The sequence below is a fragment of the Phoxinus phoxinus genome (genome assembly GCF_949152265.1).
Source record: "Phoxinus phoxinus genome assembly, chromosome: 14".
NCBI classification, from domain to species: domain Eukaryota; kingdom Metazoa; phylum Chordata; class Actinopteri; order Cypriniformes; family Leuciscidae; genus Phoxinus; species Phoxinus phoxinus.
In genome coordinates this window covers 19,551,251-19,578,928 of record NC_136889.1, presented here as the reverse complement: position 1 = coordinate 19,578,928, position 27,678 = coordinate 19,551,251, and the positions used below count along the sequence as shown (strand labels likewise).

General features: G+C 37.4%; 1 protein-coding gene and 1 long non-coding RNA gene across 2 annotated transcripts in view; one reads left to right on the top strand and one right to left on the bottom strand.

The window, feature by feature from the left end:
• The window catches only part of macrod2 (mono-ADP ribosylhydrolase 2), a 531,158-nt gene that overhangs the window by 192,103 nt on the left and 311,377 nt on the right, over nt 1-27,678 (bottom strand). The gene's annotated exons all lie outside the window — the stretch shown is intronic.
• On the top strand, nt 18,776-20,595 carry LOC307010369. The gene is made up of 4 exons (XR_013800176.1): nt 18,776-18,793; nt 18,873-18,958; nt 19,058-19,152; nt 20,215-20,595. It is a non-coding gene; the product is annotated as an uncharacterized lncRNA (long non-coding RNA).

Below are 27,678 nucleotides of genomic sequence, written 5' to 3'. Positions count from 1 at the left end.
GAATGATTTACACTCAAGCAGAGCGTCTAAAGAGCTTCTCCAGCAGCCATCAGATTCAGCTCTGACCTTTAGATCTGCCTCGCTGTCTGATTCATATTACACCAGCACTAATAGAGTACTTGAGCACTACTCTGCTAATGCTCTGCGTCTGATCTGAGGGGACTGATGGGGGGTTAAGCATGAAATAAGTGGTCTGAAATAAACGTTGAAATCGTCTTACAATTGCAAGTTAAGCTAACAGAGTTTTTTTTTTTTTTTTTTTTTTCACAGATTCCCCCAGCTTTTGTGATGTTTTACAACACAAACGTGATCCCAAAGAAAAAAAATGCATTGAAAGAAAAAATCTTTTGTTCAGAGTACCAGCGATGCATCCGACATATACATCAGTGAGTTAGGCCGGGGCTCGAAGCAGCCGTGCACACAGGAAATGAAATGAAATGATGAATAGCTCAGAAAACAATGCATACATCAGAGCTGTCACTCAGACAGAGCGTTTAGCAGCATCGAAAATCTCTATTCCCTGTGTCTATCTATCTTTTCCGTTCTTTCTTGTCTGCACAGTGCACATATAGGCTCAGATATTATAAACACACAATAAATAAACATTAGGTATATATACAGTAGTATCTTCAGTAGTCTTGTTGACCTGTAAATATATTTAAATATCAAAACAACCTTACAGAATAGCAAATTTACATGCAAAGAAAAAGATGTTAGGATTTTTTTTAAAAAGTTTAGAATTGAGTATCTTACAAAATGGGCAAATTATTTTTTTTCAATTGATATATATATATATATATATATATATATATATATATATATATATATATATATATATATATATATATATATATATATATATATACACACACACACACACACACTAAAATGAAAATATTTGGCTTGAAATATAAAATATTCTCTGACAACACATCTTGCACATTTTTTATTCTCAAGTAAATGTATCTTGTTGTTTACATTTAGATATAGTTCCTGGGAAAACAAGACAACAAATACTGATTAGGAAATGTACTTTATGTTCTGTATGAATAAAATGCGTAGTTTGTTCAAGTGAAGATATTTTAAACAAAATGTATCATGTAAAATAAATATATTTATTTCCAAGATGATCAATCAATGTCTCTAACATGCAAAGTAATGAGGTCATGTGATGGTGTTTTATGCAGTGGGCAGTAAAGACCTTATGTAGCCCCGCCCCTTTTTTCCTTTTTGTCTTCAAGTCTGTATTTTCACAGCGATCTTACGCATTTATGAATGAATGGCTCGTTCTAAAATCTTCCCAGGCTACTGACATTTGTTAAGACATCTGCTTTAAACATTACAATCCTTATGATAACTTTCGTTAACTTTTCATTAAGTACTTCAAAAGCTAATTACTGATGGAGAGCAATGCCATAGAAATACACAGAGCGACCGCAAAAACGGAAGTTCAAAGACAATATTCTAAAGATGGCGGCGCCCTTGTTTCTCTGGCGCATAAGGTCTATATAGCATTGTTATGTTACATTGTGTTATCTGTATAACAGTAGAGACTGCTATAATCACTCTAATTCGTTAAACAAATCTGACTCAATAACAGAGGGCGAAAGCAGCAGTGACTTTAAATTGAACCGGTGTCACAATATGTTTGCACAGCCTTGGTTTTCTTCATTAATTAAAATACCATATGCTAAATGACTCCAGTTTCCGCTCAGATTAATTTGAGGAGGGTTGAGATTGGGCCGAAGATTAATGAGTGTCCACTCAAACCTTCCTCACGTCCTTGAATCAGCTGGTAGCTTTTTCCGAGTGAGCCTTGTAGAAATGCGGAAAGAATGACTGTGCCTACTAAACAACAGTTCACCCCATGATCACACTGCTCTTAAAAATGACATTAAAAAAGCTAATTTAGTGCCTCAGAATCAACTTGTTACATATTCTGTACAAAGTGCTACAGTCAAAGTTTTAAAATAAACGGTTATTCCTTATCAAGATAATAGTTTAGTTAGAGTTGTTTAGGTTCTGTTATCTTTCAAAAGCACAGTTCACAAAAAAGTAAATGGATTAAACTAAAAAAAAGTTATAAAATACAAAAGCACACAAAGACTGTTCATAAAAAATAAATATCTACTATGACGCAGTGCATCACTGACACATTTACATGCCACTGCAGGTGTTACACATTTGTATTTCACTTTGCTCATCACTGAAGCTATGACTCAACATTGGAAGGCCAGAACAGTGAGTCAACAACAACGGCGCTATCTTACTCCACTCTAGATGGCTTTAATCCGTTCACTAGAGCTATGACAGGAATCTCTGGGATGTGAAATCGGAGAACGCATGACCTCAGCCTTAATGTCAAAATCTTGCTGTTATTTTAACACCTGAGATGTTAAAAGACATAGAAGATAGTCACATCTCTGAAAAACATAACCTTGATTCAGACACAAAGGCCCAAAATGAAGGCGAAGTACACCATTAAAACACCCTTATTGAATTTACCACACATCATCAGTCTTTTTTAGAGTACAAGCAGGAAATTTAAAGTAATTCAAGGAAAGTACAGGCTAATCATAGATCGAATTTCCAAAGTGAAAGTTTCAAACTTTAAATGGCTCCTTCACCTTAGGTTTTCATTTCTCAGACGCTTCTCACACCTTCTAAACCTGTTTACCTGAGCTAATGTTGTTTGTCTAATATGAGAATGAGTCTCCACATAATAGTGGATAATAGCCCAGAGAACTCCGTTGAGAGAAGTTACTAAGGCAACGGTCGATATGAGCCTGTTAACAGTTAATACCAGGCTAAATGTGTTTTGAAGGTGGTGAAATTAGAATTAATTGTCATTCCTGATAAAAAAAAAAATCATTTTACTTCCTCATTTTACTATATTCAAAACAAACTACTTTTTGACAATTAATATGTCGGAGTCCACCTCATCGTCTTCTCTGTATCATCGTACGGGCTGCAAAATGACCTGAGGGAAGGAAAATAAAAGCTAAAATCTGCCACCATTTCAAAAAACTTTGAATCTATTCTGCTCCATGCCCTGAATCCGCTAACTCTGTCTCAGTGGAGCGGAGAGCTAGTCACCACTTCCCATCGGAGTGGGTTAACAGAGAGAGAGAGAGGGAAATTTCTCCCTCCGCTGGTTCTTGGCGAGGACAGTAATTTGAGGCTGGCGGCCCTCTCCCATGTTGCGACTTGGATGGAGATTTTCTGCGCATCTAGCAGAACGGCTTTGACAGGGCGCTTCATTATGTGGGGCTCTGCAGCGAGGGGTCCGCCTCAGACGCCCGCCGCTGCCTGAACGAGCTCTGGTGCCAGGCTCTCCGGAGGAGCACAGCGCAACGCTAGAGCGGCACCCTGGTTTGTGGGGAGTTTGAGTGTGTGCGGGTGACCTCCTTAGAATTCACCTCAGCTCTGTCATGCATAAGTAACTTTAAGAAGAATTTGTCTACAAAATGGAGAGAAAAAGAACTGGCATTTTGAGGGACATAAAAAAAGTTTTGGACAGACAAAGACAGAAATGCCCTGACTATACCATACAGGTACAGAGGGCACCAGCAACAACCTGAAACTACGAAATGTAGAGTAGAAGAAAAAAAAAATGCATAATGGTTAGGGGGGCAAAAAAATTTATACTATTATACTTTTATATTATTATTCATATTATCATCATCCATAAGTCAGTAATATTGTAAAGCAAATGCACTGTAAAATAAATGTAAATGAAAAAAATATATTTAATAATAAATATATTATTTTACACTAAATAAGGAAAATTACACTATTTGAATATGCAAAAATTTTCACTTGCAAGAGATAAACCCTTGAGCTTTTATTTTGGCGGGAAACTGCAGTTGAGCTTTTATTTTGTTAGAAAAACTGCAGTTTCTGTGAAAACAGTTTTACAAACGAGTCTCATTACATATCTACTGAAATACTGTAATCTTCTGTCCACAAAAATGTTTGAATGTGGAAATTATGCAAATGTGAAAATAATGCTTAACTGGTACCCAAAGTGCTCCCAAATGCACATTAAAAGCAGGGCACATGCAGAGATCGTGTCCACTGCATTCACTGTGACCTGAGACACGGACAAAACTGAATCATGTGCTGATCTCGTGGGCATAATGTGCTACAAATTGAAACAAGCAGCGCAACAGACTATATACGTATTTTGATATACCTGACCACCTCTAATGAGGTTTCCACAATCACAATGCATCTTGGGAGCAGTTACACTGGCCTTTATAGTGGTCAAGTGCTAAATGCTCACTGAAAGCCTATTTACGTAATACAGTAGCAGAAATAAAGGGGGCCATATTTGGTCCCCCTTAGTACTAAAACTAGTCTGTTACGTGGAAACATCATAAATCAGATCATCTCTATGTCCTCTTTAACTATAGCTGTGGTAATGTGTTAGTGCATAACGTTCATTTGGTTACCATTGAGCTACGTAAAAAAAAAAAAACCTTGTAGGTTAATTTCAACCTACAAACTGTCTTTTAAGCTCAGATGGTGTGTGGGGAGATGAGAAAATGGGCTCTTTACCTGCAATGAAGCAAAAGGCATCCATGGCCTCATGTTGAGCATCTCAAAAACATAATTTGAGGTTAGTTGAAGCACTACCATTCAATAACAGATTCTCTCCATCTACTCTATCCTCACTGGGTTAATGCCCAGCAAATAATAAAACAGCACTCCACAATACAAGTCCCTTACCCTCGAAGCAGACTAAAAGCAATACAGATCATCTCTCTATTAATCCAGGGTTCTGCTGGTGGTCACGGCAGGCAGGAGACAGTTTCCAACTGGCAGCGCAGGAAATGAGGTCGCTGACAGGTGGTGAGGGTGGAGGAACAGAGTTAGCAGCCTGGCTTCCTGTTATCACAGTAAGGACGGGCTGTTTGAATGAGTGTTAATTAGAGCTCTTCTTTCAAGCCTCTTTCCTCCTGCCCTTGGCCAAAGCCTAACCCCATGGTGTCAAATACAACATTTATACGGGATTTTCATGATCACGCTGCTCATGATCGACCAGAAGAGATCTCAAGTTGTCGGCTTGCCTGTGAGTATGATGTAAGCCGTGCATGTTTTACCTTTGACCACTGTTGGTGGAGATGTCTTTTGGTTGTTCTCTTAATTAGGGACGTACAGTAGACCTGTACCATATTTGGTTGATATTACACACAGATATACAGTATACACACATACATTTAATAATCTGAATAACTATTTTTAATAACAATAAACACTGCTAAAATAATATTACATATGGTACATTGTAGTAATATTAATTATAATAGCAATATTAAATGAAAAGTGAATGTTAATATTATAGCACTTCTATAACCGATTTAAAAAATAATAATAATTTTGTTTTAAGAGAATACACTTTTGACATTATTTTGAGATATTAGGCTATTTGGCTTTTCATAAAGTGTTGTTTCAGAATAGTTAAACAAATGATCCAAAGTATAACTATTGAATCTGTAGATTTAGAGTACAATACATATCTCTAAAGACAATTTTTACTCGAATATATCAACAAAATTAAACAATAGTTTTGAACCTAGCTGTATGTCAATTAGTGCATATTTATTTAGATAATGCTTCATTTAAATATTTAAACACAGTTGGTACTCAACCAGAATAACACTTAGGGCAGCGGTAAAATTGGGGGTGTGTATTTGCAGCCTTCTACCGCTAAGATTTGCTACAATCACAGACTTTGAAAAGTGTCAGTGAACTGGCCAGCAGATAAATTCAAGTGAAACATAGTTAAACGAATTCACAATCCCCAATACTGAAATTACAGTACAAATGTAGAACTGAAACAAATGTAGGCTTCTATTATTGCATCAAATTTAAGTAAAGTAAGCTAAACGTTAACATTGTGTGCCCAGTTTTTTCTAAAGCTAGAAAGGCAATACATGTAAAGGTTATGTCTTATACTTTGTGTTATTTTAATGTGTTAGTAGGTCTAGATTTATAAACTGAAGCATAACAGTTAAATAAATTAAATTAAATGATCGTAAAATTAAAACGTTGTCAGGACTTGCTAACTGTTGTTAGTCGGCAGCATTTGTTTTAGGATTAATTAAGATTTAAATGGCTTATAGTAGGTTGTTATGGTTAGCATAATTTTCGGTCCCACTTTATGTTAAGTGGCTTTAAGTACTATGTACTTACATGGAAAAATAAGTACAATGTACTTATTGTGTTCATGTTTTATTGTAAAACACGTTTGCTGCTATTGCGGTGTGCTATAGGTAAGGTTAGGGACAGGTGTGGTGGTATGGTTAAGTTTAAGGGTAAATTATTAACATTTCTTTAATACTGGCACATTACAACATCAATTTGCTACATTCCAGTCGAGCCTCTGTTGTGCTGTACAGATGACAAACCCCGAAGGTGCTGTTGAAGGCAAATTATTAGCAGATCACACCAGAAAATGAAGAAGCTCGTATTTAATCTGCTAAATTATTGTTTTATGAATCCTTCACGAAATTGAGACGATAGACAGTGATACCCGGCTATAGCAATGGAAGAAAATTTTCTAAACAGATTACATTGAACAAATCAGAACAAAGACTGATTTTGTTGACTTAGCTGCAAAAAATAACAGACTAACTAAATAGTATTGCTTTCCATATAAAAACCAATGAAAATGTAAAAGAACACTAAAATTAATTCAGTTTAAAACCCCATCGCACATTTCAAGGTTTAAATAAAGAGTTGGGACAGTTTATTTATTTAAAACAAGTCGAGTTTAGCGTTTCCCTTTGCGATGCAAAATGACAAATACAGAATCTTATTCTTGCTACATTTAAAATTTGTATTGACAAAGAATACAATTAAACCAGTACAAAATGAAAATAGTAGCCTACAAAACAACATATATTAAGATTGGGCGTTTTTCTTTGCCTCTCACTCACAGACGCGCTGAATCTCTTTTTAGCAAGTTTATTTTGTCTCCCTCACTGCACGCGCCAGGTCTCTATTAAATTAAATGTTTCAGGGTAGAAACGCATCATACAGCTGGCAATACTGTATATTGCGCTGCGTGTCATCCACACCAATTATTTTCACCTTACAATAAAACGAGGTTGATCGCGAATTAAAGAACTCTGTATCTGCTGCTCACTCACATTCGTTAAGTTGGCACCTGCCGGTCATTTCGCGAACGACTTTGAAATGCGACTGGTTTATTTTTGCAGATGCAGCTAGCACAGTGGTAATAGGTATTCTGGTTGACTACCAACTGTAACATTTCAGAAAAATTGTAACGCAAATATCTAGTTCTGGCATGAAACTTTAGATGGCACAGGCTGATAAGTATTTGACTCATTTGGTAGCGATCACATTATTATCTACATGGCACAGCTGATTGGTTGCCATTGCATCAGCGTCCAATGAGCTGCGGCTCAACATTCAAACAGATACCAGGGCGTTGCTGATAGCAGTATGCAGCGCACTTTCAGAAACCCTCCACCTTCCCCAGCTCCACCTGTATAGATCTGCTACGGGGGTTATTTCATCTATGTCACATGTGCAGCAGCATGTCTTACATGCTCACAGCAATGTATGTGAATGTATTGGCAGTAGCTCGGTACTTTCTCTGCAGGAGCAGCGTAGCAGATCTATTCTGCCAAGACCAAATAGATTAACATTGCCATATCCATTACCATGCCAATCTATATTCCCATTCCAATTTCCCAAGAGTTTTCATGAAAGAAATAAAGTTAGCCATTCTAAATGTAATCAACTGGGGATGTATGGTTGTATCCGTTAGTTATCTGTCTTGCCTTACAAGGATAATGTAAAATAAAGTGTCACCCATTAAACTATCGGCTTATCTATATCGGCCAGACATTTAACGTCGGTGCATCTGAACTTTTGAGTAAAGAGAAAATAAAAAGACATGTCTGTAACTAAAACACGGTAGACAATTGACACGGATGTAGATGTCCTATCATAGCACCTGAAATCAACTATCACGAGTCTGAACGGCAATCAAATGTGCGGTTGTGTCTAAGCTTGCGTAGCTAGGCAACAGAGGGATACAGTGAAAACGGGAACACGGCTTTCAGCTGTTGCTAGGAAACCACTGGAGAGTTTTAGAGCTTGTAAACGGAGAGCTGGCTGGATCAGACTCTAATAGTCTGGGTTTGATGGAGCCGCACATACAGGGAGATGAGGGATTGTGAAGAGGCAGCGCGTTTCATCCCCCCAACACGCCATGTGTCAAATCCAACCAGGCTGGAGGTTGTCTGGTGTGTAAGCACATATAACAGCCTGGAGAGAGAGGGAGAAGAGGAATAAGGATATCCTATATAGCACATCATTTGCATAAGAAGCGGCATCTAAATAATTGAGCGGTGAGGGACAGAACTGGGTGATTTGATGCCTGGCAGCTAAATCTATTAGTGTGAAGCAGGAGTGCGGTGGTAAAGGAGGAGAGATGAGGAACGCTGGAGATCTCTGTCTTGCAGAAGAAAGGTGCTGGAAGTAAGGCGAGTCATATACCCTCAAACTGAGAGAGAGACTGCAAGAAAGAAAGAGAAAAGATAAGAGACATTATCTGAAGTGAAAGACAGACACAAACTCAAGGGGCCAAGGCCCAAAGCAAAAGCAGTATTGCTGAGGGAGAACATCTCATACAATTTGCCCAATTCACATACGCAAACATCCACAGTATAACAGCTCTGAGTGACTCACTCAGACGGTTTGACAATAGTACCACAAGAGCAACGAGACATCGTAAGAGTCTGTGCAACAAAAACAGCCTCACAGTTGTTAGAAAGGCCATTCAGAAGGGCAAACGGCTCAGATCCGGTATTGAGCGCAATTCACAGAGGACGCGTAGAATCTTTGCCGTTCATTAACAAGTCATCTGCTGTGGAGAGATAATACGGTACTAATAGAATCAAGTGTGCAGGCGCGAGACAGTCAAAGGCCCATGTCAAGGACGCACGGAGAGAAGCAGTACAGAAGACACAATTGACCGGAGATGTTTATATACCGCATTCACTGCTCACAATGCCACAGGCAGCAAAAACTTGTAGCAGTTTTTCTTCACCCAAAAAAAATACATTGGAATGAACCAACTGGATTTAAGTGGAGCTTAGACCTTAAAAAAGAGGGGTGTATCGATTCAGTTTGCTTGAGAGTGGAAAAAGCCAGAAAAGGAACAGAAGGAATATTTAATATGGCATCTGCCATTGGTGACCTTGGACGTTGAACTCAGGAGAATGAAAAGACATAGGAAGGAAGTGAAACCCCAAGTATTGTAAGGCCTCTTAAGCGGTTATATTTACCACTGTCGAGTAAACTGCAGCTCAAGGTTCTACTGCAAAACACTATTACACAACACACACAATTCCTCAGAAATCTTCAGACAGTTTTTACAAAGAGCTGAATGAAAAGGAAAAAAGTGGCACATTTCAGTTTGAGTGAGAAACTTAAATTTGTCATGTCCAGACTCTACTGACAGTCTATATATATAAAAAAAAATGTTTTATTTTGTGTATATTCGCACGCATCTCTTTCACATACACAGCTGGTTGATTTCCTATGGTCGCTCAACAGAGTATCGTTGTAATATACATTTAGTCAAATACATTAAAAAAATGTTGTGTGAGTGCGTATATTTAATAATAATAAAATAGAAATATACATTTTATTTCAAACACAATGTTGTTTCAGGTAGCTGTATATTCAGAATACACAGTAGCTGTATTCTGTTGAGCAGCCACAAGCAATCAACCAACTGTGTATGTGAAAGAGAGAGAAAGATAATCTATAACTGGGAGGCCAACGTTTCACAAAAGCGTGTCGCTGCAACCTGACAACATCAACACCTAGAATGTGTGAAGCTCAAGAGCTCCACTCACACAATGCCACCCATCTGTCCTTAATACATCATCTTTAAAAGGGTTGGTAGCGGGGAAAAAAAGTGTTTCATCAGCTTCACAGACAGCATTCAGCACACAAGGGTCACCGTGCAAATAGAAACAGTGCAGCAATTAAAGAAGAGACTGAACACGGGTAATTTGTCTCTCAGAGTTGTGACACTTCTCTGGGTAAACTTTGGGGCGTCTTTTAAAAGCTTCGTCTGAAAACTCGCTCGCCTCCCAGCATACACGTGTAGCTCAGCGTCAGTCGCGGCAACAGAATTAATTAGATCACTTCTGTTGAGGAAGCATAGTCAAATATTAATCATAATCACACTCAAGTCAAAGTGCAAAGAGGTCTTTCTGCCTCATTGTCTCCATGAGTCTTAAAGCGCGGTGATATGAATATACATAACAATGGCCCTGCTTTGAATCATAACAAGTCTGTTAGCGGCATGCCCTAGGAAGTCTTCCTAAGAGCTCAGAGAGGGGCTTATTTGCATATATTCATATTTAATTTTTCATAGAGGAGACAGGAGCTTGATGTGGCCTAATGCAGCTTCTGACACTTTCGCAGCCCTGTAATTACGCCCCTGCCCCCCTTCTACCCCAACCTCCTCCTCATCCAGATTCTCCCCAATTAATTGCTTACGCAAATATATCCTCCAGTGGGCAGAGGGTCACCCGGAACGCCGTGCATACACAACAACCGTCTCATTTCAAACTTTCATATTAGACATAAGAACTTTCAAAAAGAGAGACTTCCACTTTATGGCATTAAATATGAACTAATGTTTGACTAAGAGAATGGCTGACTGGTCTTTGCTAAGGTGTTCTGAGCATTCCAGCTTGTGGTTGCTAGTGCGTTGAGAGTGTTTGCTAAAGCATTGAAGATGGTTGCACTAAGAGTTATGCTACAGGTCTGTGGACTACATGTCAACATCTTGCATATTCTGCAAGGGTTATGTAAACGTATAAGCAGAACTGTGGCTGCTAGGCGGTTGCTCATTCTACACAGTTGGTTGTAAAACGTACAGTACTTTTCGGGACCAAAAGCAAATGCAATCACTGAGGGAAAACATGTAGCCATATTTTCTAAATTAAAATATATTTGTAATTGAAATCTAAGGTATGGTGTTATATTCTGCCAGGTAAAAGTGTGCAAATTAAAGTATCATACATGTCTGTAGTACATACAGTGCAACACGAGTTACAGTATAAAACAAAGTTGAATTTAAGGATTTGTTCAAATTGCGTAGTAATATTGATGTTGGTATTAGCAAAGATAAACACAGTGGATCAGTGCTTAATCGCAGGCTAACAAAACCTCCCTATCAAAAGGAATGCTGGGTGTTTGTGTTTAGTCTCTCGAAGGAGAATGTTGTAGGCAGAGATTTTAAATATGATATGAGAGAGAGAGAGAGAGAGAGAGAGAGAGAGAGAGAGAGAGAGAGAGAGAGAGAGAGAGAGAGAGAGAGAGAGAGAGAGAGAGAGAGAGAGAGAGAGAGAGAGAGAGAGAGAGGGAGAGAGAGAGAGAATATAATACCATCTGTTCAAAATCAATACAGGGGGCTTGCATTGAAGCTGAAACTATGGGTCTATGTCTCACACTTGAGGCAGAGAGGTTAAGTGACAGCTGAGAGCAGACGTGTGTATCCAGTGTGTGGCAACATTAATCCTTCAATTCACCCTCTGAGTATGTACACACAAACCCGTGCAGGGCTGTTTCTCACATGACGGGCTCTGAGTCACAGCTAGTGCCATCAGCTCAAACTGCTGTTATTTTCACCTGAGCACCACAACTGTTTCTTGTTAAACAGAGCTGTTGAAGTTGCCTGAAAATAGGGAATTGTTAAAAACAAGATGTACAGAATGTTAAAATACCATACACTATGCTCCAAACCCATTTGACGTGATCATTTTTGCTACAAACAAATATTAAATAATCCTTGACTATTACATTTAAAAGCACCTTCAGTTTCACCCTAGCACCTATACCCTTTGGCCAAAGAATTTCCATGACTTTTGCAGGGGCCATGATTACTGGTTGAGCATTTTTAGCACTCACAAAATGCAATTTCTAGCTGATTAAATCATTTAGTGAATAACTGCAGACAAAGATAGCATTAACCACAAAATTGAATTTACATATGTGCATTTAGCAGACCCTTTTATCCAAGGCAACTGAAAACAGCATATATTTGATTAACTATATTAACCCAAGACCTTGGTGTTGCTAGTGGCATGCTTAACTGTTGGAGTAATAGAAAGGCTTTCTGAAAAAATATTTTAAATTTCCAAGATTTCCATGAATTTTCCAGGTCTGTAAATCCCCCATTAAAATTCCCTGATACTTCCAGGCTATGTCCGAGTCCTGCGCCCATTGCCAACTAAACCAACAAGGCTTTGGAATAACAGTGATTTTCTGCCCCCATTTCCAGGTTTTTCCCTGACCGTGGGAACTCTACAACCCCTTTCTACGTCTCTCTACCTGTTCCGGCTTCCACTCAACCAAAAAGGCTGATGCCCCAAACAGATGCCAGCTAATGTGTTTGAGACAGGGGCCTCGTTCGCCACAGCAGATGGAGAGAGAGCAGCAGAGTTATCTTCTCCAGCCCCTAAAGGCAGCAAACCACTCTAATGGGGAAAATAAGGTTGTTTAATTGAAGTTTATTTTGCAGTGTGACTGCTTTTATAGAGTACCATTTTTCTTCTTAATGAGCCTGTAACGTGAATGCTGATATCGTAAAGAGTGTCCTCACAGAGTTAAAGTTTCTGCTTTTAAAAGCTTCCGGACAGCAAAACACTCCGTACCTTTGTGTATTTCAGGGACGGTAATAGACAATTTTGCAAACATACACATGCGTTCCGTACTGGGATGTGACAATTATGATAACCCGTGCTGCGCACAGACTGATGGGAAACTAATGCCACACATTTCAGAGGCATGCCGTGGGCACGACGCTGCCAAGGCATTACTAGAGACTAATGCGTCCCGCTACCAGTCTGGACATGCAGTAAAGTGAATGTCAAACCCGATTTTAATACACATTCCTCAGCTGATGCACACCACCTATTATAAACTAACAACTGTTCCTTTCCTTTTCCCCGGCACTCAACCATCCATGGTTATAAGCACAGGCAGAGCGTGACGGCTGTGAGCACAACTTTGCTTAAAAACTGTCTGATGGATTCTGCATGCAAAACTGTAAAGAAAAAAAAAAGTCTACAGGCTAAAAAACTCTATATTGTAAAGGTAGCCATATTTAGGCAATTGTTTCTTTCGGTTTTGTTGGCTGAAGCTTACACGTTTTGTGATACGTTACATTACGTGGCATCGCAGGGGTGTGGAATTTCAAGGTGGAACGCAGCTGGTCCCTCATTTCACCTTTTGAAACCTCTTAAAAGACTTTCTCCAGAGAGCCTCAACCTGATAATGATTCCATTATGGGATTACAGTGCTATCAACTCTGAAAATGTGGCCTCCACCACAAAGACACTGTATCTGGTTTCATCTCCGACATCCAATAATCAGACTCTGACACAGGCCTTGAACTGTCAGTATCCATCACATCTAAAGCTGCGGAATTATAGTTATCAAACTGTCTTAATAAAAACTGCTAGACACACACAGAACAATGATAATATTATGCCAAAGTCTCATTACACAGAAAGAGATCATCCAGTCTAGAGTAAAAAACTGCTTATTTCTTTCATTTGAGCGTAAAATGTGTTTTTCCTTGTTTAATACATCAAATACAAAAGTAATGTCAAACATGTATTATAAATATTGACAAATCTCACTTTGACTTCAATGCATGCATTGAGACTTTAGGATTGTTTCAAACTGATTTTCGGCTTCATCCACTGAATCTTAACCACAGTCGGACAAAATAAATTGGCTGTGTTGACAAAATAACTATAATTAGACCTAATAACCCTAATAAATGATGTAGCCATGTCAGTGTTTTGGTGTTGCTAGATACTACATAAAATGAGGCAAATTATCAGAAAGACTTGTCAGATAGATTTGACATTTTGGGGGGGGGGGGGAAGAGAGATACATAAAAGTAATAGACATCTTTACTGTACAATAAAATATTAATTATGATAGAAGAATTAAAGATACATATGAATATAAACTTGCAGCATTTAAGATTTACGTTATTTGTAAATGTCTCAAATCTGTCAAATAACTTATTTGGGATAATTTAGGGAAAGTAGGTTGTTGTTGTGACTACCCAAAATAAATATTTAAATAAAAATAATAAGAAAAAAATATTTGGGAAATGTTTGGGATATTTTTTTCTCAAGTAGGTCATACTACAGTAAGTAGAACCTTTATCAAATATGGATACAATTTTGAGAGAGAGAAACAAATAGAGAAAAAATATATATTTTTGTCCCATGTCTCAAGAATCAGTGACTTATGGATTTAAAAAAATATTAATAATAATTGTATTCATAAATGTATTACAGAAAGTCATGCTGCATATTTAAACTTTGAAAATGAACAAACAAATAGGCCAAGTTTCAAAGCTTTTTATAATGAGGGATTTTTTTTGTCCTGTGATTTTGACCTGAGAAGTGTATAGCTGATATATCATGTGCCTGAGTAGAAAGAGGAACAAGGTCACCCTCATCAAACAACACCAGCAGCTCTCATGACTGAGGCGTGCGCTCTGCACATCTGCTGATTGCGTTTGCATTTTATCAGACACAAAGTAAACAGGCCCTTAATTTTCCCTCTTTCAAAAGCTCTTTGCTACTATTATATGAGATTATTGTTTTTCTATATTTAATCTTTGTGTTGTCTGGTCCTTCTTGATGCTCTAGACACACATCTTTGACCACTGCAATACATCTCACTGACCTTTCAGTATCTTCTATGAGTTCAGCTATGCAAAATGCCTAAGCACATGGATATGGTTTTAAGGGATGTTTAGTCTACTATGGTAATGGGATGGAATTTGAAAAGAATCAATGTACTTTAATGGTATTGAACAGTCATAAAGTCAGCTCTTAGATCCAGCGCAGTACACAATGGGATAATTGGATTGATTCATGGTATAATTCTTGTCAATAATTCTTAGTAGTATAAGCTGAGATAGTGGGATGTTGCTTGTAATTAGTATAAAAAAGCCTCCGGAGATTAAAATCAGACAAAAAAAATAAGAAAAAAAATTGGTGGAGGTGCTCTCCTCTGCAGAAATCTTTCTACAGCCCAGGAATAGCAGCAGCACTTACAGATGTGAGAAATAGTTTCTATCTCTCATTAATCTCTAACCTTGCTATTCATTTCCACACAATTCACAAAATATATGAAGCAAGCGGAAAAAAGAAAGAAAAAAACTTATTAAGAGATATAACAATAGGCCAAAGAAAAGCCCCCTGAGCCCTGCAAGTCTTGGAGCATGGAGCACGACGGAACATGTATAACAATTATCGGAGTAGACCACAGATTATACTTTCCAATTGAAGCACAAAATAGGCTAAAACTAAATTTATCACAATGGTTATACCATGAAATGTGAACTGAATTCTTTGTGCAGAGATATAATGAAAATGATGAAGGTGAGGGGCTAGTATTTAGAGCATGAAATAACATTGAAAAATGATGTCTGGCTGATTAGTTTCCCCTCTTAAATCGACTTCCCTCCAAAATGTATCCCCAAAATTTGGACTGATGATTCTGGACAAAGATGATTGGGAACATGGGAGGGGAAACAGCTGGATTTTTCCATGGATATTTCTGGATGTAGTCCACAGGACCGAAATGTTTGTTAAGTCACCCAAAATCTGAAAAGTCATAATTGAATGTGCAATTCTAACAAAGAATGACTTTTTTTCCTCCTTGTAGGGCTGGACGATATGGCCTAAAAAAAAAAACCCAGATTTTTTCACAAAAAATCAGATTTAGGATTTGAATCGAAAATGTAATATAACATAACATAACAACATAACATGGGTGGATTGGGATTGGTGGGGATGTAAAAAAAAAAAAAAAAAACTTGCATCACAATTATAAGTGTATTGTGATTGTCAAAACAGTTGGTGACTAACAGAATTTTATTAAGTTTAGCGACAACACAATGTTTACATGGTACACTGACTGTATGCTACTGTTTTTATTATTGCTTGACACAAGTTTCACAATTTAAATTCTTGTGATTTGATTCTGATCTTGATTCAATATCGATTCCTTTGGATACATAGTAGATACGTAAATGTGTTATGTAAATTTTTCAGATGCTCTCTTTTCCACAAGTGACCAATGGCTTCAAAGGCCTAAACAAATAGCATAACACAACTATATAATATAACATAATATAATATGGCAAAGATGAATATTCTGCTATTTTATTTTCTGTTCCATGGGAGAAAGAAACCCATTTAGGTTTACCAAAACATAAGCGACCATTTTTCTTTGTAGGGTGAACTAACCCTAACCCTATCTAAATAGCCCTACTAAAAGTGTTAACATGTGGAGCAGCATTTTCAAAGATCCAGTGTTGTAGAACTGGGCATATTCCTGAAGGTCTCTCTCTCCAATTACACATGGTATACATCCAGAAGACTGCATGAGTCCTTTACAAACAGCACGTTCGGAGGCTGCTTTGTCAACCAACCTTGCCGACCTCAGAGCCCCTAATGGCTACTGTTCTTCAGGGGCTGTGGGACACAGCAATGGGCCTTTATCATCCTTCAAGTCTTGCCCACACCTGTTTAATCCAGCTCATTTCTCCCAGGAGCATCATAACAACCCTGTCTACCTCCTCCAACGGATGCAGCTGACCAGCTAAGCTCTGTGTTTTTCCAATGTTTACCCTTCTCTGGACTTGAACCGCATCAGCGAGTCGGGAACGGTGGAAAGAGTGGCGAGAGTAAGCATCTTTGGGGAGATGGAGAGAGCAAGAGAGATGATTTATCTCTTCGGCTGTAGATGTGAACAGAGGAAGGAGCCAAGAAGGTTTCACCAGGGCCCATAAAACGCCTAGAGGGGTAATTTATGGGTCCGGTTGTGGCCGTGTTAACGCAGCGGGTCTGGTGGAGAGGATTCATCTCTATATATGGGACAGTCCTCTCCATGGAAACTCACCCCTTTCCCCATTCTCCTTCTTCCCTCCAATCTGTCATAAGCATAGGAGCACTCGACTCCATCGCCTGCCAGACAGCTAAACAAAATCAACAGAAAAGATGAAAGGGGCTAAACACTCATGAAAGTCCATAAATTAAACCCGAACAAATACTGTAAAAAAAAAAAAAAGAGAAAAAAAAAAGAAAAGAAAGAGATGAATTAAAGGTACAATTTGAACCTGCCACTGTTGCTAGGACTGTGCAGATCCATCTAGAACTATTGCTACATTTTATATTGAAGTTGAATTGATGTTCTTTATAGGAAAATAAGGGATAGAATAAGGGACACTCAAAATATTTGTACTGTACCAAACAGTGCATGTCATTTCAGTATCTGCAGTTAAGTATAAAAGGTATATAAAAGGTTTTCAGACATACAGTAAACACATTGGGTCATTCCGTGTGAAATGAAAAAAAAAATTAATATTTTTTGAAGAAAGACAAACATAAATGAGGAAGAAAGCCTAATATTTTAAATATATATTTTTTTTCATTTCACACGGAATGACCCAAATGTGTTTATAATGTGATGGATGTACTGTGTATTTACTGAGTAATCATTTGTTAACAAACAAGTATTCATTACTTCAATGAGCTCATTGTTTTTGCCTTAAATTATTACATTGTTTAAATTAATACATTTTGAGCTAACTGTGATTTTGTATTTGTACATTTCTGAAACACCGGTAGATAACTTAGACAGTCACCTCTGATAACATATCACTCTAAATTGTAATGTGGACATGCATTTTCTATAAAGCTGCTTTGAAACTATGTATATTTTGAAAAGCACTATACAAATAAATGTGAATTGAATTAATTCCATATTTTGTAGAGGTGGGTTAGAATGACAGTTTTCACCTATTTTTACACAGAGATTGTCAGGTCTATTAGTTAAATCTGTTGACTTTAGCAATCTTTTTTGCATTATATGCCAATGGTGACAATTCAAAAATGGGGAAAAGCCTTTGGGCCCTATCTTGCACCCAGCGCAATTGACTTTGAACACTGACGCATGTATCATTCCTATTTTGCACCCGCGCACAGCGGACTTTTCCCTCCACAGACGCACGTCGGTAAATTAGGAAATTAACTTGCGCTCGCGGGGGTGGTTCAGCGCAAAGGGGAGGCGTGTTCCGGCGCAAAACTTCCATGGTGCTATTTTCCAGTTTTAGAAAGCAATTGCGCCATTGACCAGGAAAAAAACAGTCTAAAGACAGTGGCGCGTTGCGCGTTAGTGATATGGTATTTTAAGGGCGCGTGCTTGCACTGTAAAAAATAATCCAGTGGCTTAGTAAATTTCACAAAAATAAAGAGCTAAATTAACTTAATAAAATCTTTTGAAATCATTTAAGTGATTTTTTGAGTGGATCAGGTTAAAAAAAATAATTAAAAATCCAACAGGTAATTTCTCTAAAATGTACATATATTATTTAAGTTTATTTAATGAAAATAAATAAGTATTTAACAAACTAATTATATTTGTAATATACTCTTAATATTTCTGGTGAATTCTAATAGAAATATTTGATAATTATTTACTTGTACTGATCTGTTTTAGAAACTAAAATGATTAAGTATTTCCTACCAATTTTCCTAAATAAAGTTCCATCTTAATAAACGACAGTTTAAATAAATTGAGTAAATTTCGCGCCTTAAGTGATCACATGTGCAACTCAGCAGAAAACAAAGGCAATCTGCTTTCCTCAGCAACGACTAGCCACACTCCTCGCAACTCTGCTCTGGTAGCGAACGTAAGTCGGTTAACTTTATTAAAAAGTTAATAGTTATTAAGCATTTCCTAACAATTGTCTTTTACGTCATCTTGAAAAGTTTAATAAGTTTCGCGGCTTAATCGAAGCCACCTGAAGGACGGCTTTCCTCAGCAACGACAAGGCCCGCACTCCTCGCATATCCAGGTATGTAATTTAACCAGCTATGTTTGTAATACTTAATTCAGAAGTTAGTTATTTAGGATTTCCTAACAATTGTTTTTGTATTTGCATCATCTTAAAAAGTTGAACAAGTTTCGCCGCTTATTAAGCAAGAGGCACCTTTCACTGAAGGACTGCTTTCCTCAGCAACGACGTGGGCAGCATTCCTCGAATATCCTGTAAGTAGTCAGCTTATAACTATGTATATTTGCAATACTTTATTCAAAAGTTGATTAAACGTTGACCGTGTGTACGTGTACACAACAGTGTAGTTTTCTAAGTGTGTGTGTGCTCGCATCGAGAGTTTGTGTGCGCGCGCGCGTCTCGTATGAATGTGTGCGCCGCACGTCTCGTGTGTAGAGTTTGCGTGTATGTGCGTGAGCGACTTTAGGTGTGTCGTTGTGTATTTCATATTTATTTGTTTTAGCATTCAGCAGTATACATACAAGTGTTTCATATATGTGTGCGTGAATGAAGTTTGATTTAAGCCTAAGACGGCACCTCATATTTTAATACAATTTTCATTCAGATTCATTGTTAAACTGTGTCTGCTGGCGCACCCCTATCCAAAAAGCACAACCAGTTTGATGAATAATGTTACCCTGAGTGAGAAGTGTTACCAGAATTTGTTTTAATTAAGTTTTGTGTTTAATGTATTTTTGTTGATGTTGAAATGGATTTTAAAACATATGGTATCAAAAAAAGTATCGTTAGGAACCGGTCTCGAAACTGAGGTATCGAAATTGGCACCGGATCGAAAGATTTTGTACAATACCCAGCCCTAGATATGGACAACATAAGGTAGTCTTACAACTTGCATCTGCACAAAAAACCTTAACGTTCGTTAACTTGACCGTGCTTGTCGGATGTGGAACTCTTGTTGTGGATGCGCTCCTCCCTTAACAGCACTCTGAAAAACTAAAGAGAATTTACAATGTTCTATTACAATCATGTTCTCCTCATAATGCTATGCATATGACAGAATGGCGCTGCACTTTACTTTATTTCGCTTTTCTGAAAGGCATGCAGTCTAACCCCTAACTGCGGAACAATTGTCAATAGGTTTCCATTAAAGTCAATGTGTGTATTTTCACTGACTGCAGAATTTTGAGATTTTACCTGTCATATGGTTCGACAGGATGTTTGCTTCTTCAGGTGCTATTTGTTTTATTTGTCACTTTCTTGTAACATTCAGGTTTGAATGTTAGCTCTAACCAGTTATCTTTACAATTTGCCTGTAGGATTCAGATGATCTACCCGTCTTTGTACAAGCAGAGTTGGCAGAGGAGGTCATAAAAATCGACATCCTTCGGGACAATGGGGCAGTCAGCGATGTAGGAGTTGTGATTGAGGGCATCACTGTTGCAGAATTTTGCAATCTATTGAATATTAAGTTGGATGAAAATGTTTCATAAGGTTTAGTCATTTCTCTTATACTTTACATTTTTGAATTTTACATGCAATCTAATTGAATATTAAATTGGATGAAATTTTTCATAAGGTTTAGTCATTTCTCTTATGGCTACTTTACATTTTTGAATTTTGCAATCTATTGAATATTAAGATGGATGAAATGTTTCATAGGTTGATTTTTAGACTGTCTAATGTTTAATTGACAAATAAATGTTCAATTAAAAATGTGTTGCTTGCTTTATTTGGTTTTATTATATTCATTGTAAAGAACTAAGTAAAGGGTTTGATATTTTGATAATTTATAGTCCAATATTAAGTTAGACTCACTTTTACATTTAGTAAATATAGCACATTTGTTTGGTTAAATTTCATCTAATATTTCAATTATATCTACTCAATTTTTTTAGTTTATTTGACATAGAAATACAGTTGTGGTGTTTTATAATTTTGATTATATCTAATTAATTTTATTTCTCATATAAAGTAATTCAGTTATTCAGATTTACTAAATTTTTTAACTGACATTTACTCAATTTATACAGTATATTTCAAAGATTTCACAGCTTTAAAATTTACTCAATTTTTTTGAGTGTAAAAATGTTTCACCAATAAAATTAAGTAAATAATAGTTAAACTTTTTACAGTGTGGCCATAATGTTAACGCGCATCCACTTTGATTCTCTAATATAAACAGATGCAGCAGTTTTCATTTTTGCAAATCATACATTATTACAAGGAAAAATATTAACACACGAGGGAAATCATTGTTGTGTCCGTGAAGATGTGAAAAAGATCTATCTAGATAAAAAAAATAAAAAAATCTAGATTAGGCTACACATTTACTACCCAAATTATACGCCTGTTTAACCGAAGCTAATTTGGGTGGGTTTCTCCCATCATTCTCCCAATGTCACTTCTCTGTGTTTTACAGCCCTGACGAGAACGTCTGTTTCCTCGGCTGTGAACCGCTCCTGGCGTGCGCCGGCAAATCCGCCGTTATAATAGCAATCCGCCATGGAACAAGCGCGCCAGCTCTTAAAGGGAATGTGAGAGGACGCTCTGATTGGTTTATTTCACGTTACGCCCAAACCACACCTATGAATAATGAAGCTTCTTCAGACCAACCCCTTTTAGATTTGCGTCGGGCGCAAGAGTCGTTTATCCCGCTGGGAAAATAGCAACAGCGCCGGGATCCGCCCACAAAGTTACTTGCGCTTTGCACTTTGACACTTGCGTTTCAGATCGTTAAAATAGGGCCCTTTGTGTTTTTTGCCCAAAGTTCATATTCCTATAACTCATTTAATCACTTTAAAAGATATCGTAATATCATTTAATTCTTAACAAACATTTATTTTGGTGTCTTAAAGCTGCCGTCGGCAACATTTTTTTGATCAAATTCAGTGAAATTGACACTATAATCCGACAGAACAACATAAATAAGGTGGTTTTAGAAAAAAACCCGAGCTTCTAACTCCACCTGGAGCGTGTTATTTTGTTTTGCAAAAATCCACCGCTCCCGGATCATCAGGTCTAAACAGTGAGATCTGACTGTCAATCACAGGTCGTGCACAAATCACAGATCCCCCTCCCTCGCGCAGACGCGGACGTTACAATATCACATGCACACAACACGCCTGAAGTTCGCCTGAAGATTGTACGAAGCGTGATGGCAGAGAGAAAATCTAATAACAAGCTTCCAGTTACTCGGTTATTGCTGTCTATGGATAGATTAGCCAGGGCAGCCTACCTCCGAGTCTATGGTGTTGATCGATGCTGAAGACGGACGCGTTCACAGAAAATCAGGTACACACGCACTGACGATGGGCGGGTGCTCGTTGGTAGTGGGGGAGGGGCATGAGAGTTGTAAACATTCAAAATTTTGTCTAAGTCCACTTAATCTGCCAGACTTGCCGACGGCAGCTTTAATGTTTAAGGCCCAATATGGTTAATTTACAGAGATAGAGGGATCTCAATGTGGCTCCATGAGTAAATTGGTATTTTTTTTTATTTTAACATTTAACCCTTTATATTCGCACCGGCCCGCCGGCGGGCCCGCGGCCATTATATATTTTAAACAGTAATATCCTATACTAAACCTAAACCAATCTTGACAAACTATATGTCATTTGAAAGCTTAAAATCTCTAGTTTTCATTTGTGGTGACTGATTTTTAAAATACATTACAGAGGAGCCATAATTTATCAATTTGCAACAAGAATATTTTCATACTCCTAAGGCGTGTTAAGACCTTTATTTTGAAATAGTGATGAACATGAAAAATCATGAAAGAATGGTAGAAACCTCAGTTTGTTTTCATGCCAAGACTTCAAAAGATAGCATCCATTCAATTGTTTTAGAAAAAAAGGTCTGAAAATGTTTTAAATATAAATAAAATTTTTTATAGATTTACCATTTGTGATTCACCATTCGTGGCAGCGAGCTATAATGCACATACGTGTTCTTTTTGTGTTTCTTAGAGGTTGAATTCATTAAAAAATCTGCCAAACTTCCAACACTACTTCTGAATAGGATTTCTACTTTATAAATTGTATGAAAATTGTAAAAATAATGGTTCAGACTCAAACCACATATGGAAATGGAGGCGCCCTTATATGGGCAGTAATGTCCACTAGTGAAAAAGTTTGGTACTGCGCCCAAACAAAATCTCACTGAAAGCTTATTTTTTTAGATATCAACCTAAAATTTTAAACACAACTTGTTCAGATTTTTGCCTTTGATTTTTTTGCATTTTTAGAGTCCTCCAGGTTTTGAAAATATATATTTTATATAAAATATGAATAATTAAATTTTTAACGTTGTACATTTTCATAAACTCAAACTTCTATAACTTTTTTTCTGTTTAACTTTCTTAATTTATTTCTATTCTACAAAAATCTGCCAAATGTCTTCTTAAAAACAAGACCAATCTTACATCTATACTCCAAAGCATTCTTGAATTACAACCATTTAAGTTCGGAATGTGCATTTTCATGTATATTCAAAAAAAGGGGGGCGCTTGACTAAATGTTGTTGCAACCATGTATGAATAAATGAATATGCATTGTTTTCAATTAAAGAGAGCTTAAAGGATTAGTATGGGCTAATTTTGGAGCATGATACGTTGTTGGTTATTTTGTGTTCCAAAAATGAGGTCCAAGAAAACTCTAAGTTTTTCTCTGTTTAACAATATAGAGAAAGATGACTTTAACCCCAGATTCTTGTCAAATCTATTTGTACCCGTTTTAGATGTGTTTTGTGTCTTTCGCGGGATTCACGCTGAAAACCAATGCTGTCTTTTATACCTCTATTATTTTGATCTTTATTCTGGCTGTCTTTTGTCTATTTGGTTATATATATATATATATATATATATATATATATATATATATATTGAGAAAGCTGTTCTACTATGATAATTGGTGATGAAAACGGTCACACACCAGACGAGAAGCACCGCGTCACACAGCGCCACGTTTTTAAAATTTAAACACATTCTCTATGAGTGTACAGTAGGCTACACACACCGGTAGCGCCATTCGGCGTCTGTCCACGGCGCCCAGCAACGGCTCAGGACCGTGTTTAAAATCCTGCCGCGCCACAGAGCGCCATTTACATAGTTTTATATTAAATTTACATTTATTTGTCTCAAATCGTTGTTAATGTATATACTGATTTAAGTCTGTGCTGCAATATACATTTAGTTTTAGACTTAGCAACGATTGTATTTAATTGTACAGTACAATCATAACATATTACAGACATTATCTTAATTCCATAATGTCCTTAAACATAACAATTTTGCTGGCCATAAACTGAGAAAGTGCCCGTCCGGTGTGCGACATCTCGAGTTGTCCTAGACGCGATGTGGCGCTGCGCATCTCGTCCGGTGTGCGACCCCCTAATCTTGTCGAGGTTTCCATTGGGAAACGTCACGTTTGATGTGGTACTTTCACAGTTCTGATTCCATACACAGCAATTGAAACGCTTTACTTTTAGAGGTATCCAAAACACATTAAGGGTTAATGTTTTCTGTATTATTTTATTGCAAGTTACAAAATGTTTTGACAGTAGTTCCATATACTTTTATTATGACTCTGAATTCTACAAGGACACTATATTTTTAGTCCTTGAAGTAGGTCCCAGGTAGTGCTCTCGTGAATTACTGATTATATGTTGAATTAAAGTAGAGAGTTTGCTATAGAAACCACCCTGCTACTGTAATTCTTCCCTCAGACATCTCTGTAGCCATACACATTATTGCCTGGCGCTATGGTTGCATAACAAAATTAATTTAGATACACCCATTTTCTTTATGGCACACTCATTAGCGAGGGTATAATTAATATTAGGTTGAACAGATTAACGTTTCCATACTCCACCTACACTCCTGAAAATTTCATTAAACCTTAAAATGTCTCAGAGATTATGAACAGCCCTAGTTTTTTACCCTTTACACAGTATTTAACACACCATGAGTTTAACAAGGAAATAAGGTACCTAAATTAAGCACTAACAATAGGCCATAAAAAGTAACTTTGATTATGTAGCCAGTAACTAATAGCCCTGCTCACTTTCAAGCTAACCAAAAATAACCGATAAAAATCCAAGACAACACAACATATTAGCATAAACAATCCATCCTATTTGGCGAAAGCAATATTAAGTGCAGTATAATGGCAATAATTAATCAAAGACATTTAATTCTGGTTTGGGAAGGATGAGACACAGTTCTCATTAACATTACAAAACTATGACATTGGAGGTTTCCTTTTCACAAAAATGGTAAACATAATTTTACTGCCAGTAAAACACATACAAACTAAGCTGCCAATTTTATAGGCGTCATCAAGGCTACAACCACAACTTTAGTACCATTAATACAAGGAAACTAGAGAGAGAGAGAGAGAGAGAGAGAGAGAGAGAGAGAGAGAGAGAGAGAGAGAGAGAGAGTCATGTGAGACAGCAACACTGTCATGTGTCGATGTTTAAGAGGAAGATGGCTATGGCTGGTGTGAGTGTTTGGAGATTTTACTAGTTGTGGCTGACATCCAGCTGATTCTTGGCTATGTCTGAGAGAAGTGTCTATTTAGCAGTAAAAGACAGTGTTGCGTTCCCTGTGAGGTTACCACCCTGTTATGGTGCTTGTATTTCCAGTGAAACAACACAAGAGGCCAGCCAGAAAGATGGGACAAGTGTTTTGTAGACCCTGGAGATAGAACAACACGGGAACACAGCAAATGTGATGACTTTGGTAGAATGATATATGGATTTATATAGTGATGGATTAACGATAGAGATACAGGGATAGATGGATAGATATATTCAGCAAAAAGCACAACTGAACAATGCATGCCTGATTCATAAAATGAATGAAGAGAGACAGGTGGACAAACAAGGAACTAAACAAACAATATGTAAATGAGTGAACAACACAAAAATCAGTTATATTTAGGTGCAGACATTCATCATTGTCACCCGACACCGAACTACCCAGCATGCCCCAACATGTCCCATTTCTCTCCCATCATCTTTGTCCTGTTGGTTGATAGGCCACGCTTCCTCGAGTTCATTTATAGCACATTCTGTCACTTTTGAGCTATTTACTTATGGAAATGTCCCCTGGATTAAGCCGCTCTCTGACTCGTTCCTTAGCTGACAAGTACCCTTCGAAAATAGGCCCAGGCCTGCCTCACCTGCTTCGAATGGGATGCTATCGCGACTTGCGTGGATGGCGATTTGAATAGCAGGATAGGACTGTTGAACTTGTTTGAAGGTGACCTTCTTTCATACATGACACTTAACTTATTCTGTTAAAAGAATTGCTCTGCTCCATTATCAAGCAAGCTGCCTATGGAGGCATCACAGATGTGCTCTCAATGTGAAGAAGACTGTTCTAAAAGGTTCTTTAGGTTTCTCCCTTCTTTAAGCAAATTCTAGGGCAGAGTCATTTGCTTCACAAAGTGATGAGCTCAGTGAGATATATATATATAAAAAGATTCCAAAATGAAAGACTAGGTGAAATAAATGATGATAAATTAGTTTCATGATTTGCAGAACTGTTTCTAACATTGATAATAATAATACATGTTTATTGAGCACCAAATCAGTGTATCAGAATGATTTCTGAAGGCTCATGTGACACTGAAGACTGGAGTAATGATGCTGCAAATTCAGCTTTACCAACGCAGGAATAAAATACATTTTAAAATAGAAAACCGTTATTTTAAATCATAATATTATTGCACAAATTTACCGTATTTTTAATCAATGCAGTCTTGGTGAGCTTGGCGACCCCAAACTTTTGAATGGTAGTAATACACAGTGCTTTTGAAAACTAGTAAGTGTACGCTCCGTTTTCCTTTGGAGTTTACTTAAACATATTTGTTTGAATTGAAATTTTCCCAGAATAGTTTAAATGGCTACACATAAGGTCAGACTCCTGTTTGGAAGCAGCGTTGTGTACAGAAGCAGAAACCTAATTTGGACTCCCTCCCCTAATGTAATCTATAAGAAACATAGGGAAGCACTTATTTTAACGTTGTGTGTTTAGGATGGGAACGGGTATAATGCCTTCTCCAAACACAGAAAAAGAGGAAATGGAATAGCGCTTTAGAAAGCAGGTTTTACCCGAGCCAGGCTGAGACCAGCAGTCGCCCGTGTGTTTATAGAGAAGGTTCTCTAAAAGCTATCCGCCCCGTGTCTCATATAATTCTCTTCATGCATTCCTGTACAAGCACAGAATGCCAAACAGAGTATGTAAAGGTAAACCTAGACCTGGGAGAATGGGGAGACATTGACATCAGACTTCACATGAGGTAAAAATAACATTTTGAAGGATAACTGTTTACAAATCTAAGGCCTTTTATTTTACATACTAAGTAACCAAGCAAGTGAGAAACCATTACTGAAAGGACAAGACAAGACGAGATCTTTTTAGACGAGTTCTCTGCCAATTCATTCTATAAATAAACAAATAAAAATCTGACTGGTGGAATTGCGCACAATATTAAAGCTATAAGCCATAAATGCAGTTATTTTGTGTGGGAGGTTTTCATACTTGCACCTGCTTTTGTGCTGCATTACTCAAATGAAGATAAATAAAAACTGAAAATTATTTTGATAATTTGTAAATGGAGGCAAGCATCTGGTAATTTTATCTTCTCTCTCTCTCACTCACTTACTGACATGATTAGCTAAACACGCTCTCGTCCTTTCCAAAAGTAATAAACTGGAGAAAGACCGAGCTGAGATGAGAAAATGTGTGTGTGTGATGGGGGGGAGAGAAGAAGAGT